At 43.8% G+C, this 15,249-nt stretch overlaps 1 protein-coding gene across 1 annotated transcript in view; it reads right to left on the bottom strand.

The window, feature by feature from the left end:
* The window catches only part of LOC126101585 (prickle planar cell polarity protein 3-A), a 1,199,532-nt gene that overhangs the window by 640,999 nt on the left and 543,284 nt on the right, over nt 1-15,249 (bottom strand). The gene's annotated exons all lie outside the window — the stretch shown is intronic.

The following is a 15,249-nucleotide window of genomic DNA, read 5'->3' on the forward strand; positions in this document are numbered from 1 at the left end:
ACATCACACACACCCATGCCCGAGTCAGGATTCGAACCTGCGACCGTAGCAGCCTCGCGGTTCCGGACTGCAGCGCCAGAACCGCACGGCCACCGCGGCCGGCCAACTGCACACGCCCAAAACCATTACAGAGCCTCCACTAGCTTGAACAGTCCCCTGCTGACATGCAGGGTCCATGGATTCATGAGGTTGTCTCCATACCCGTACACGTCCATCCGATCGATACAATTTGAAACGAGACTTGTCCGACCAGCCAACATGTTTCCAATCATCAACAGTCCAGTGTCGGTGTTGACGAGTCCAGGCGAGGCGTAAAGCTTTGTGTCGTGCAATCATCAAGGATACACGATTGGGTCTTCCCTTCCGAAAGGCAATATCGATGATGTTTTGTTCAATGCTCCGCACGCTGACCTTGTTGAAGGCCATGCATTGGAATCTGTAGCAATTTGCAGAAGGTTTGCACTTCTGTCACGTTGAACGATTCTCTTCAGTCGTCGTTGGTCCCGTTCTTGCAGGATCTTTTTCCGGCCGCAGCGATGTCGGAATTTGATGTTTTACCAGATTCCTGATATTCACGGTACACTCGTGAAATGGTCGTACGGGAAAATCCCCACTTCATCGCTACCTCGATTATGCTGTGTCCCATCGCTCGTGCGCCGACTGTAACATCACATTAAAAGTCATTTAAATCTTGATAACCTGCCACTGTAGCCGCAGTAACCGAGCTAACAACTGCGCCAGACACTAGTTATGTTATATACCGTATTTACTCGAATCTAAGCCGCACTCGAATCTAAGCCGCACCTGAAAAATGTGACTCGAAATAAAGGGAAAAAAAAGAATTCCCTAATCTAAGCCGCACCTGAAATTTGAGACTCGAAATTCAAGGGGAGAGAAAAGTTTTAGGCCGCACCTCCAAATCGAATCAAAGTTGCTCCACTGTAATATGAGACACAATTTAGGTTGAATGAATGACGATACAGCTGTAGTAGTTTGGTTCGAGTCGTAAGCTTAGCAGTTAAGCTCTACCAGGTAGCCATTGCTATGCGTCAGGCGCTCCGTCCGTATTTATACGGGTACCCTTCCTTTTTCACGTGCTTCGTCTGGTTTGAATCTATTGGTTATTTTGCTTCGATCTGATAAGTGCCGTATTCTTTGTTATAGGTGTTTACGTCACTCTAAGCTGAAAATGCATTACTGTACTGTGTCATGCATTGTTTGTCGCATTCTGATAGTGCGTGTTTACGGTCTGTCGCCGCTCGCGGCATGGCTTGCTTTTGTGCGCGCTACTGCCGCTAACAATTAAAAAAAAGAGAGAGGAATCGTCTCATTAGCGAAACAATGGCAAGAGACTACTATTTGTTGTTACTTACACTGCTGCTTTCTTTGATAGTGATCAACAAGAACCAAATAATAGACTGCGTATGATAGAACATGTTCTGAACGAGAGTTAGGCGAAAATGTTTCTCCGTTTGAAAATCTTTGCGGCCGCTTCTTTAGTACATCAAATTCTGCACAGAAATTAGAGTCACCTTAGATTTGAAAATCTAGTCAGCTGCCGTGCTTCACTTCTGACTGTATCACTTAATACGAATATAAACATGACACGTTACGTATATTCTTCCGCGTTTGCTGTTGTCTCACTCTAGTTTCGTAGTTTATTAGGCAGGCAGGATTTAAATGAGATAGCAGCAAACACGAAAGAAAACATGGCAAAATGTTTATATTCGTATTATTCTTATGGTGAAGAGAATACTGCATGTGATTCACAATTCATACAAGTTCCTATTAGCAACCATCTCTTGTCACAGGTAGGAAAAATTTCAGAACGTAGAGTTGGCCATATTGACAAACATCCCAAACAGTCTTGCCAGTCGGATTTTCGTAGTACATTGAAATTCTGCTACATTCGAAGATGAACAATACGGAGTTTGTATTTACTTCGTTGGATAATGTATGAAAATGCACCTTTTTTTTAATTTATTTACTGACGCATAGGTTTTGGCGCCAGTATTTATCTTTGTGCCTACAAACCATGCCTGTGTAGCGCTACATACATTCGACGGCAGTTCGTTGTGGCGGCACCAACCAACATTTTTCACAACTTCCGCTTGCTTTGCACTCGATTCTAAGCCGCAGGCGGTTTTTTGGATTACAAAAACCGGAAAAAAAGTGCGGCTTAAATTCGAGTAAATACGGTAGGTGTTGCCGACCGCAGTGCCGTATTCTGCCTGTTTACATACCTGTGTGTTTGAATACGTATGTCTGTACCAGTTTCTTTGGCTTAATCGTGAGAAGTGAGCCGAAGCTGTGGCGCAGCTTTCGCACGGCGCGCGGCCGCCCCCTCGGACTGGTGCTGGGCGCAGCCGCTGAGAAACGGCGGCGGTCTCGGCCGCTTGGCGGTCCATGAGGCGCGAAACTCGCTGCGCCCCTGCCAGCTGCGGCTGCGCGCGCCTGCCTGCCCTCTCGCCTGCCCGGGCAACAGTGTCCGACGCGAGCGCTCTAACTTAAGGGGGGTAGGACGTCAAACGGGCCTACTTGGAACAGGAGAGGCACCACACGACATTTTAATTTACACTGTCTATACTGTCACAAATAAATTCATAAAACTTTGTCAGCATCACCAGGAAGGATTCAGGATTCACACTCACAGCAGTGGAAGTTTGAAAACATAACGAAGTAATTTTTTTTTTTTTTACACGTGAAATACCATCATTTGTTCACTTACTAATGGCAGCATTTGTTGCTATAGGTACACTTTTCTTCATAAGTAAGAGAGATGGTTCGATGAATTTTGCACAGCATACAAACCATATTTAATGGTGTATGTAACTCTAGAATTTTCCAAATCTATTAAAAACTGTGGTAAAAACTGAGGTAATTAACTACAAAATTTGTGTTTTTTCTAAACATGAAGTTTAAAATACCACAGATCATTCGTTTTTCATAAATTAAATAAATTCTACAGTTTCATACACCTGTAACTATGGTATGTATGCTGTGCTAAATTCATCGAAGAATCTCTCTAACTTATGAAGAAAAGTGTACCTATAGCAACAAATGCAGCCATTAGTAAGTGATGGTTCAAATGGCTCTGAGCACTATGGGACTCAACTTCTGAGGTCATTAGTCTCCTAGAACTTAGAACTAGTTAAACCTAACTAACCTAAGGACATCACACACATCCATGCCCGAGGCAGGATTCGAACCTGCGACCGTAGCGGTGTCGCGGTTCCAGACTGCAGCGCCTAGAATCGCACGGCCACTTCGGCCGGCCATTAGTAAGTGAAAAAATGATGAAATTTCACATGTAAAAAAATTATTTTGTTATGTTTCGAACTTCCACTCCTATGAGTGTGAATCCTTCCTGGTGATGGTGACAAAGTTTTATGAATTTATTTGTAAAAGTATAGACACTGGAAATTAAAATGTCCTGTGATGCCTCTCCTGCTCCAAGTCGTCCCGTTTGACGTCCTACTACCCCCCTTCAGTGGGCCCGTCAACAGACTCCGCGTCCTCTGGTTTAGTTCTCCTTCAACAAGCAGAACGCACAAAATCACCCCGGTAATACTCCTTATCATCTGCATGGATAGAAACTGCAAGGAGGGTTCGATCACTGGCCCACTACTGTTTTTTGATTTCTCTTAACGATCTGCCATTTTATTTGAATCGGGAGGACAGTTAGTCTTGTATGCAGACGATACAAGCACTTTTACGAAGTCGAACAAGGAAGCAAGGAGAAGCAAAAGCTGTTATTTTTCCGGTGGTATCCAGCTCTCCTGTTTGGTTTCATGATGATGATGGCATCCTCACGGATAAAATATTCAGGTGGTGAAATAGTCCCCATTCGGATCTCCAGGCGCGGGCTTGTAATGAATTCTCCAGGTTCGAGTGTGGCGTGTTAGATTGGTTCAAATGGCTCTGAGCACTATGGGACTTAACTTCTGAGGTCATCAGTCCCCTAGAACTTAGAACTACTTAAACCTAACTAACCTAAGGACATCACACACATCCATGCCTGAGGCAGGATTCGAACCTGCGACCTTAGCAGTCGCGCGGTTCCAGATTGTAGTGCCTAGAACCGCTCGACCACACCGGCCGGCATGTTAGATTCCTTAATCGGATAGGAACCTTAGAGAATTTAAAAAGTGCTATGTCGGATTTGGATACGAGAAATTAGAATTAATAGGGATGTGTCGCGATGATGTCTCCATTGGCAAAAGATTCCGGAATAGTCTCCCATTCGGATCTCCGGGACGGAGCTGCCAAGGGGGAGGTTACCATGAGAAAAAGATTGAATAATCAATGCAAGGATAACGTTCTACGAGTCGGGGCGTGGAATGTCAGAAGCTTGAAGATGAAGAGGTTAGGACAGGAGAGGAATTCGTGGCGGGTCGCATCAAACAAGTCAGAAGATTTACGGGGCAAAAAAGGGGGTAAATTCACCGACAATGGGCCTTTTCTCGTGCGTCTTCGCGAGTGAAACACGGATGAGTGGATCAGTTAGCGGTAGCAGGCGTAACCTCTGCCACATTCCATCAAGTGACTTGTGGGATATTGATGTAGATGTAAATAAAACAGTAAATGATGTTTTTTCTTAAAGTTATTGTCTGGCTACCCACAAATGGGCTAGCTTTAAATTAAAAAAAAAGACAGTTTTGTACTGTTAAAAATATCTCACCAACAAATAATAATGAACAGGGTAGAAAGTTAAGTGCTTACGTTTGCATAGCGAAGGATATTTAAACTGCAAAAAGCATGTAGCAGACTTCCTAAAACCTTCAGATTTGGCTACTTTTTGGTCTTAACAATAAATGGCATTTTTGGGGATATGGAAGTAAACACATTTTGCACATTTTCATTTACTGGAGTCTTATAGGATAACATTCTATGATGTCTCTTAAATAGGCAAAAAGAATTCATTGTACAAAAGGTAAAGTATTAATTACAACTTCTCAAAATACATTTATTGACTTATGAAATTGTCATCGACAATCCATCTGACTTAGAGAGCAAGAGCTATTCATAAGTAGCATACGGAAAGGAAAAATGATCTGTATTACCCTTTAATGGACCAAACTTTCGCACAGAAATCACTGAAGGAAATAAAACGGTTGACGGATGTGTGTGTGTGTGTGTGTGTGTGTGTGTGTGTGTGTGTGTGTACGCGCGTGCGGGTCCTCCTCCTATCTTTTATTGACACGTTCCACATCGTAACGTTTATCGTTAATTTGGTCTGTGAAAAAAGTAACGAACTTTGCCCGAGACACGAAACAAGGTGATTAAGATTAACGCCCCGTCGATATTGAGTTCATTAGAGGCGGAGCACTGCCTCATATTGGGGAAGGATGGGGAAGGAAATCGGCCGTGACGTTTTAGAAGCAGCTATTCCTGCAGTTGCGCCCAACGATTTAGGGACACTAATTCGGGGTGGACGGACGGGGATTTGAACCGACGCCCTCCGGTGTCTTACCACTGCGCTGACTCGCCCGGCTGCTTTGAGGACAGACTACACACGCGGTAACTCGGCTGATTCTGCTTCTGCGCAAGACGTGGTTCTGCAGCGCCGAGCAGGTTGTGCAACGCCACCTGGGTGTGAGACGGATCTTCGAGATTCCTTTGCGTGACAGGACAAAGGGGCGAGCGGAAATTGCGCTTCTTATTCGCCGCTCCTCGCAATAACTAAAAACGTTCGAAGGCAGACACAGCTGACATCCTTCATTAGCAAGAGAAAAAATTGTTTCTTGCATTTGGCTGTATCTTAAACACACACACGCACACACACATACAAAACGTGTCTGCGTCGCCCACGTGGAAAACATTCGTCACAGCGATTTGCGATAGAAACAAGTAAATCTTGATACGCGTTATGACCGTTTAGCCTGTACAACATAAAAGGATTGCTTTACTATTAGAAAATTTCAGCTCAATTTTATAGAAGTTTGTGTATATTTGCATTATCTTTGTGAAAGGATGTTTGCTTTCCCCTTATTCACGTCTTGAGTCCCCTATCCTTCCGAAAGCTAAGCAATAGGTACATGGAACATGGCAAGACATACTTGTTATGTTTTTCAAGTATTTGTTATCTGAGTAATTTCTGCTTTGTGAACGACCACTATGTAATTTTGAGTCTCATCGCTTTCTAAGGTTGTGTACCCTGCATCTAACTTACGTATGTCTATCCTGATAAGACAAATTTGAAACCAGTCCGTTTTAATAACAATGCTGTGTAGATTGTGTGTGACTGCAATTCCTGTTTCTTATAACACATAAGCGCTGGTGGACATGAGTTGCACAAAGCTTTCCTGCCAATTGTTGTTTATGCTCCGTCACATTCGAAGTGTACCTCGGATATCGATGGCAAGCGTGACTCTGCAGTGTTCGTGACGGCTTCATAACGCTCTTCTCCGACAGACAGGGAGGCCAGAAACAGTCTGCAAAGCTTTTAGGGGTGTTGCAGTGCAGACTGTGCAGAGAAAGGAACGTTAGGAAAAAAATTCGGTACGTTGCGCCAGTCAGGCAGTTGCACGGACAAATTCAAGCGGCCCGTCAATTGCAATAATCACTATCAAGTACAATAATTACTATCAGTCGTTCTCACAGCGTAGAGGGTAGCGCTCAGCCTTTGGCTTGGGTTCGACCCTTACTACCGTTCCATGTCCAAGTTTTGTATCGCTCTCTTGTTCGGTTTCAGAAGACCAAACGAAAATGCGTTTGGCGACACAGTCTCTAGCCGGCCGCTTGAATTTGCACTCGCGTCGGACAAACTGGCTAACCTCAATGGTAATTAACTCGGAAACGGGGCAACATACCGATTTTTTTCTTAACAATTATTTCTCAGTACAGCATACCCTGCAACACCCTTACAAGCTTTTCAGACTGTCTGTGACCTCCTCTATACTCATTTTCCCGATATAGTCTCGTGAATAGTCCACAGAATCCCGTGTTTCGCTAATACTGGAAAAAGGAGATGGTTAACAGTTCTTTTCTTGCAATTTCGTTTAACTGCATTCAACGTATTCGGTCCCTAACACCAGCTACTTGGAAAGGCGTCGACAACGAGACACACGCACTGTAATCGTCGCGTCTAGAAAAGGTCATAATAATGTTCCTCGAAATTAAGCAACTCCATTGACCAGTGGTGCCTTCCTGGGTTAACAAAGCGGTTCTGCGGAACTGTACCGGATGATTAAAAAAAAAGAACAGATTTCAGTCGTTTATGACAGACAGACTATAAAAGATAGAAACAAATTGTGTATGCCATTGGATAGAGTAAGGTAACGTTCTGACACAGCTGCGCTGTTGTTTGTTCATAGCAATATAACGCCACAAGAGCAATCATTTTGTGTGTTGGAATTCACGCGAAGTCAATCCTTTGTTCAAGTGCAAAGTGTATTCCGCCGTAGAATCAGCAAAAAGCCGCCTCTGTACAAGCAGATTTATTACTGGCTTAAACAGTTCTTCGAAGCTGGTCGCATATGCAAGGGAGAGAGCAACGATCGGCCACGCACGTATGATAAAAATGTCGAGCGTATCCGAGTTGGGAGTCGGCCGCTGTGGCCGAGCAGTTCTACGTGCTTCAGTCCGGAACCGCGCTGCTGCTACGGTCGCAGGTTCAACTCCTGCCTCGGGTATGGCTGTGTGTGGTGTCCTTAGGTTAGTTACGTTTAATCAGTTCCAAGTTCTAGGGGACTGATGACCTCAGAAGTTAAGTCCCATAGTGCTCAGAGCCATTTTGTCTTCTTTTCCTCAATTTATGCTCATTTTATTACAGCACAAAACTCATTATTGATACTCTTGTTTTATTGCTCAAGAAAAAAAAATGGTAGGAATCTGGAACAATGCATTGTAACATGCAAAATTGTAAAATATATGACCTCCTGTTTAAAATGGGCAGCAGGCATTTAATATGCAGTAAATGAAATGAAAAAAATTTCAATTTCCTAAAAAAAAAAAAGTGTGGCGTGTTCAGAAACGATTCTTGCATATGGCGCAGTTGCTGCCGGTGACCACACCAGAAGGTACGTATTTTGTATTTCAGCTCTCCAGGATGTGACAGAGGAGACTTTTTCCGAACGACTCATCGTTTCGGACGGATCGACGTTTCATCTATCGGGTGAGGTAAAACGCCATAACGTAAGAATTTTGGGGGTTACAAAATCCTGGCCTCGCCGTAGAACATGAAACAGACTCGCCGAAGCTGAATATGTTTTGTGCCATTTCTGTTCACAAAGTTTATGGACGTTTCTTCTTTGCGGAAGAAACTGTGGCATGAATGTCATACCTGGACATGCTGTAAAATCGGTTGTTTCCTCAACCTCACGAAGATTCCAATGGTTTCATTTTTGTGCACGACGGCTCCACGTCTCAGTTTCACCATGCATTCCGATGTTATCTCAACAGGACCACCCCTCAACACTGGACACGAAGAGGTGGACAACGAGATCTTGGTCTTTGATTTTGGCCTCGCAGGTCACTAGACCTCACGCCCTGTTATTTTTTTCTGTGTGGGGCGCATAAAGGACAGTCCGCAGCTCGTGGTCGTGCGGTAGCGTTCTCGCTTCCCACGCCCGGGTTCCCGGGTTCGATTCCGGCGGGGTCAGGGATTTTCTCTGCCTCGTGATGACTGGGTGTTGTGTGATGTCCTTAGGTTAGTTAGGTTTAAGTAGTTCTAAGTTCTAGGGGACTGATGACCATAGATGTTAATTCCCATAGTGCTCAGAGCAATTTTTTTGCGCATAAAGGACAGATCTTCTTCCCACCTATGGCAGCTTGTCTTCAACAGTTGAAAATTTCACCCCTCGAGGCTGTCGCTTCAATAAACAGGGCCCTGTTGATACGTGTGCGGAATGATCTGGACAAGCGCTTCGGTATTTCTCGAGCAACGCATTGTGTTGACATTGAGTGTATCGCATACTGCCTGCCTGTGCGAACATAAAACTTTGAACCTTCCTGTACCCAGTGATACGCGCAATGCTTTTGTATCTTTCGTAGTTTATCTAGGTAATAAACAAGTGAAATGTGTTCTGTCATTTTGTGTCACCGTGTAGTGGGCAGAGCAGTGCGGTGGCAATCTGAAGCTGCGCGTCAGTCGAAAGAGCGCCTGTGAAAGGCAGGACTTCGGGTTTGGTCCGCCACGCATTTTTTATGTTTTAATTGGAGTTGATATCAACGTGTACTGCACAAAAACGTGAAATATTCTTCGCAGAAGAAGCGAAAAGCGTGTACCGCACAACGATTCTCTCGGAACCGAAGAGGTGCAGCTTGAACCTGGCAGGCGGCTCACACAACGGGGCGGGATACGCGTGTTTGCCCATTGGACGCCGTAATTAGGGCGAGGCACGTCGTAAAAGTAACGGCGCTGTGGGACAGGATGGTCTCTCGCCTGCAGATGCGGGGCTGGCTGTTCGTACCTCCACTCCGACCGCGACCGCCTCGCCGCTTTGGCACGTTACTGCTGGTTTTCTAGTCGGCTTCACCGTAGTGCCCCACGGTTTCTTCCGTCGCAAATCTAAAGAGAGGACGCAAGCCATCTACATCTCCTTAAATATTACGTACGTCACTGTAAAGTCCCTAGTGAAATGTACACTACTAGCCATTAAAATTGCTACCCAAGAAGATGACGTGCTACAGACGCGAAATTTAACCGACAGAAAGAAGATGCTGTGATATGCAAATGATTAGCTTTTCAGAGCGTTCACACAAGGTCGGCGCCGGTGGCGACACCTACAACGTGCTGACATGAGGAAAGTTTCCAACCGATTTCTCATACACAAACAGCACTTGACCGGCGTTGCCTGGTGAAACGTTGTTGTAATGCCTCGTGTAAGGAGGAGAAACGCGTACCATCACGTTTCCGACTTTGATAAAGGTCGGACTGTAGCCTAACGCGATTGCGGTTTATCGTATCGCGACATTGCTACTCGCGTTGGTCGAGATCCGATGACTGTTAGCAGAATATGGAATCTGTAGGTTCAGGAGGGTAATACGGAACGCCGTGTTGGATACTAACGGTCTCGTATCACTAGCAGTCGAGATGACAGGCATCTTATCCGCATGGCTGTAACGGATCGTGCAGCCACGTCTCGATCCCTGAGTCAACAGATGGGTACGTTTGCAAGACAACAACCATCTGTACGAACAGTTCGACGACGTTTGCAGCAGCATGAACTGCGGAGACAATGGCTGCGGTTACCCTTGACGCTGCATCACAGACAGGAGCGCCTGAGATGGTGTACTCAACAACCAACCTGGGTGTACGCATGGCAAAACGTCATTTTTTCGGATGAATCCAGGTTCTGTTTACAGCATCATGATGGTCGCATCCTTGTTTGGCGACATCGCGGTGAACGCACATTGGAAGCGTGTATTCGTCATCGCCATACTGGCGTACCACCCAGCGTGATGGTATGGGGTGCCACTGGTTACACGTCTCGGACACCCCTTGTTCGTATTGACGGCACTTTGAACAGTGGACGTTACATTTCAGATGTGTTACGACCCGTGGCTCTACCCTTCATTCGATCCCTGTGAAACCCTACATTTCAGCAGGATAATGCAGGTCTTGTACGGGCCTTTCTGGATACAGAAAATGTTCGACTGCTGCCCTGGCCAGCACATTCTCCAGATCTCTCACCAACTGTAAACGTCTGGTCAATGGTGGCCGAGCAACTGGCTCGTCACAATACGCCAGTCACTACTCTTGATGAACCGTGGTATCGTGTTGAAGCTGCATGGGCAACTGTACCTGTACACGCCATCCAAGCTCAGTTTGACTCAATGCCCAGGCGTATCAAGGCCGTTATTACGGCCAGAGGTGGTTGGTCTGGGTACTGATTTCTCAGGATCTATGCACCCAAATTGCGTGAAAATGTAGTCAAATGTCAGTTCTAGTATAATATATTTGTCCAATGCATACCCGTGCCGGCCAGTGTGGCCGTGCGGTTCTAGGCGCGTCAGTCTGGAGCCGCGTGACCGCTACGGTCGCAGGTTCGAATCCTGCCTCGGGCATGGATGTGTGTGATGTCCTTGGGTTAGTTAGGTTTAAGTAGTTCTAAGTTCTAGGGGAGTGGTGACCACAGATGTTGAGTCCCATAGTGCTCAGAGCCGTTTGAACCATTTGAATACCCGTTATTATCTGCATTTCTTCTTGGTGTAGCAATTTTAATGTCCAGTTGTGTATTTCGTACTATTACCGCCTTCTGTGTTTCGCAACGCATTCTGCTCGATAGGCGAAGAGATGCGTTGCTGTTGGCTTACACGTCTGGCGATTAAACACCGGTAACAGTTAACAACCTTAAAACACCTAGGTGTAACCGTCCGGACCTATCAAAAGGGGTAATATCCACACAAAACTACTGCTAGGAGAAGTAAATACCTGGATGACCTCCACCGATAGAATCTCAAGGAAATGCAATACACTAAAAAAAGAAAAAGAAAATAAAATAATAATAAAATATTAAAAAAAGGAATGGCTTACAAAACTCTTGTTCCACGGATTCATGCTTACCAGGTTGGATATATAAAACAAACAGGATAGATCGAACGAAGAGGGGCGTTTTTCGACACGAGATCTTTTAGTGAAGGCGAGAGCGTCGCGGAGATGTTCAACAAACTCCAGTGGCAGACGCGGCAGGAGAGGCGTTGTGCATCACAGAGATTTTTCTCTCCTCACACTCCTTGACGATGTGGGCATCACAATACCTCCTCCTGAATTCATCTCGCCAAATGACGATGACGAGAATCAGAAATTAGAAATACGGTGGTTCGATCTCCCAGCTGTTCTCGGCGTGATTGATAACTGGTATTCTGGCGAGATGTTTCCATTTTATGCCCAAGGTGCGAAAACGATAATAGAGTACAGTCTGCTTGGAGTAAACATAGTAGCACAACTCGCGACGGCTGAAGGACACCGGTGGTACGGTCGTCGAAATAATGTGCGTAAGATGGAGACATCATCTCGACCTAACAGGCGGGAGCACAGCAGTAATAGGGCATGTTCGTTATCCCCGCACGCCATTCGCGAAAGGAACAAGGAAGGGGGGAAATAATCAGTGGTAGAGAAAGTACCCTCCACCACACTCCGTAAAGTATCTCGCCAAGTAACAGACATGGATGTTTATTTACTTCATCCGACCCTGGTAAAAGACAAAAATAACTGTGCCTCCGCATGCCTCATTTCATGTACCTTTCGTGCGATGTGTGAAGTATGTAGCAGAACCGATGCATCCCCCTGAAGACCGATCGTTTAAATTTAACCAACATAACCGCGCGGGGTAGCCGCGCGGTCCAGGGCGTCATGTACGGTCCGCGCGGCACCCCCCGTCGGAGTTTCGAGTTCTCCCTCGGGCATGGGCACGGGTACGGGTATTGCCCTTAGCGTAAGTTAGATTAAGTAGTGTGTAAGCTTAGGGACCGATGACCTCAGCAGTTTGGTCCCATAAGACCTTACCACAAATTCCCAATTAACCAACATCGTTTAGCGACAACAACATCACCTTCCTTCCATAGGTTTTCTCTTAAGTTCCTTCAGCATTTCTTTTACACTTTACGGCAGGCTGCTGCAAATCAACCTCAGAGCTGAACACTAAAGAAGATTAGATTGCAACTGAAGATATATTAGCCGCAGACAAGGGCTTGTCGTGTACTTACCTTGTTCTTATTTATTCATACAGTGCCTATTGCGATTTCTACATAAAGTTCTACCATTAATTTATGTTCTGTCTAGCTGCTAGCACTGGCAAAAGTAATACGCATATTTGATTGTTCAGAAAGTGTAGCAGATTCCAATGCAATATGAGCACCTCAGCTGTAGTACTTGATTTCTTTTTATTTAATTCACTTGACCATATAGCTGTGTTCATTGACAGATTATTAATTCACACGCAAAAAATTTCGAGATTTAATCGACAGATGTTTCGGAAAGTGAAATCAACAAACGGAAATCAGGCTTAGCTAGTATTTTCTAGCATGAACTACTTACTGGCTTGCGAAATAAATATATAGACGTAAATTTCTACGTCAAGTTGCTCGGGTATACCGAAATTCACAAACAGAGAAAAGCGGTCTTTCACAGCGTTGTTTATTGCACGTATTTCATTTACTTCGAACGTAAAGTATACTGAAATTGTACGAGCGAACCGATGTGATTTCACTTCAGTATTATTGTATAGCAGCTAAAAACAATAAAATACGTTTGATATTATAATTAAGAAGACAGCGCAAAGATATCAATGTATTAACACGTAATATCTATGCACTGTTCCCGTATTGTTTTTGTATTCGTGTGTGAAAATAAACGACTAGACAAACCCGTAAGTGGTATTTAGCATGGATCAGTTTCTACGTAACATGCCACCCAAAATTGCGTAAGTTCAATATATCTGTATTTTACATTTGGCTTTGATAAATATCAATAATCAGTACGGATTAAGCTATGAAAATGACGTAGGAATTCACACCGCATTTAAAATGTTATAACGTTATACAAACACACTTCTGAGTGAAAATTATTTCGCGAAATTTACCGAGTATATATTCAAATAACTAAATAAAAATCGAGATTGACGGCAACAAAATTTTATAATGCATAAAATTAACAGCAACAGTTTGTTATGTTGTGCACCGCTCAACATGATACGAGTAATTACAGCATCAGAGTGGAGTCATTTCATTCTCGATTCTTAGACTAAGTGCAACTGTGGGTTAAATTTTCTGCATCTGGTGCATTATTTGCGGTAGTGTATTAAGCAACGGCAGAAAGAAGAAAGTTCAACAATTCTTCCTCTGCAAAGAACAATATTTGGAAATGGAAAAATTATCAGTATCCCCTTGAGTTTTATCTTCTGTTTGCAGCGAACATGTAAGGAATTATGCGTCTGATCATCTGGTTGCTTTCCCATCTTCGCTGATCTTATAACAAGAGGGACATTTCCAGTCAGAACTTCGATTATTATCGATACAAAAGTTTCTAACACATTCGCAGTTCTTACTGTTGATTTATTCGTTTTAATATGATTCGAATTCAGGTAATTCTCTATCTCGCTAGTAAAATTAATAAACACGTCCTAAGATTTTTTTCTTCCATTGAATTAATGCAACATCAAAATTTTACGCTATTGCACTATCTGAAATACGATAGACATTTCAAAATGCAGAGAGATTCATAGAAGTCAGAGAAGCTACTTCGAACTGTTGGAAAAGGTATAACGAGAGCTTGCATTTTTGCGTATAGGTGAGCGAGTTCCTGGAATTATTACTGGATGTAGTTACGCAGACTATTATGTAACAACCATAAATTGACGAGAACGGTAAAATTTTTATCTGACTTACATAAATTAAACTTTCGAAATTTTTGTTAGACTGCTGTGAAAGAAAATTGAACTACTTGATACTTCGCGGTAGCGTAACGCAAGAAATTTGCGCCAAGAGGAGAGCGCAGCTGTCGGTATTATTATTGACATACTCGCATAATCGATGCAAAGAATCTATGCCGTAATAAATTGAATAATTAATTAGCTTTAAGATCAAAATATTAATTCAGTTCAAGTAATTTTCTGTTTGTCATGCTAGACTAACTTCTCGCAGGCCGTGTAAACAATGAAATGAACTGCGTCAGCGGGTATTCCATAACATTCTAGTGTTTCACTACTGCTACCCTATAAATGGGTGACGTTTAAGAAGGACAGCGAGGAATACACAAATAAATAAAATTAGCTTTTGGGATCCTCTATGCCCCGATAACAGCTCGCCTTCCATTTTCTTGGAAAAATTCCAGACATGGCTTATTAATCAGCCAGCCTGCTCTACCAAGAGGACAAAAATGTTTCACGGTCCCGAGGCTCTATAGCGGGTCGCGTCTGCAACAGCTCGCTCAAACCGTCGTCGTAGAGAATGACAAGTGAAAAGAAAAATTGCTGGTTTAGGGCATTCCTCTGCACAAGGACTGCAAAAATCCTAGTTTCATTATTAATAAACGACAAGTATTTTCTAAATGTAAGTCTGGATCAAAGACTTCTGAACGGTAAGTTATAAATAATAACTAATAATTTATATGGATGCCGACTAACTCCAAGATATGAAATAAAACTGTTGAGACATAACAACCGTCGTCGTACGCTACGCGATTTTATCAAACGATACACTCCCCTCTTTCACCAGTATCATCTGCTCTAACTGTTAACGTTTCTTGCTGCTTGCGTCCATTGCTTACTGCAGATGATAAAAAGTAAGGTTTTGTTTACAAATATA

The sequence above is a fragment of the Schistocerca cancellata genome, chromosome 9, assembly GCF_023864275.1.
Source record: "Schistocerca cancellata isolate TAMUIC-IGC-003103 chromosome 9, iqSchCanc2.1, whole genome shotgun sequence".
In the NCBI taxonomy this organism is placed as follows: domain Eukaryota; kingdom Metazoa; phylum Arthropoda; class Insecta; order Orthoptera; family Acrididae; genus Schistocerca; species Schistocerca cancellata.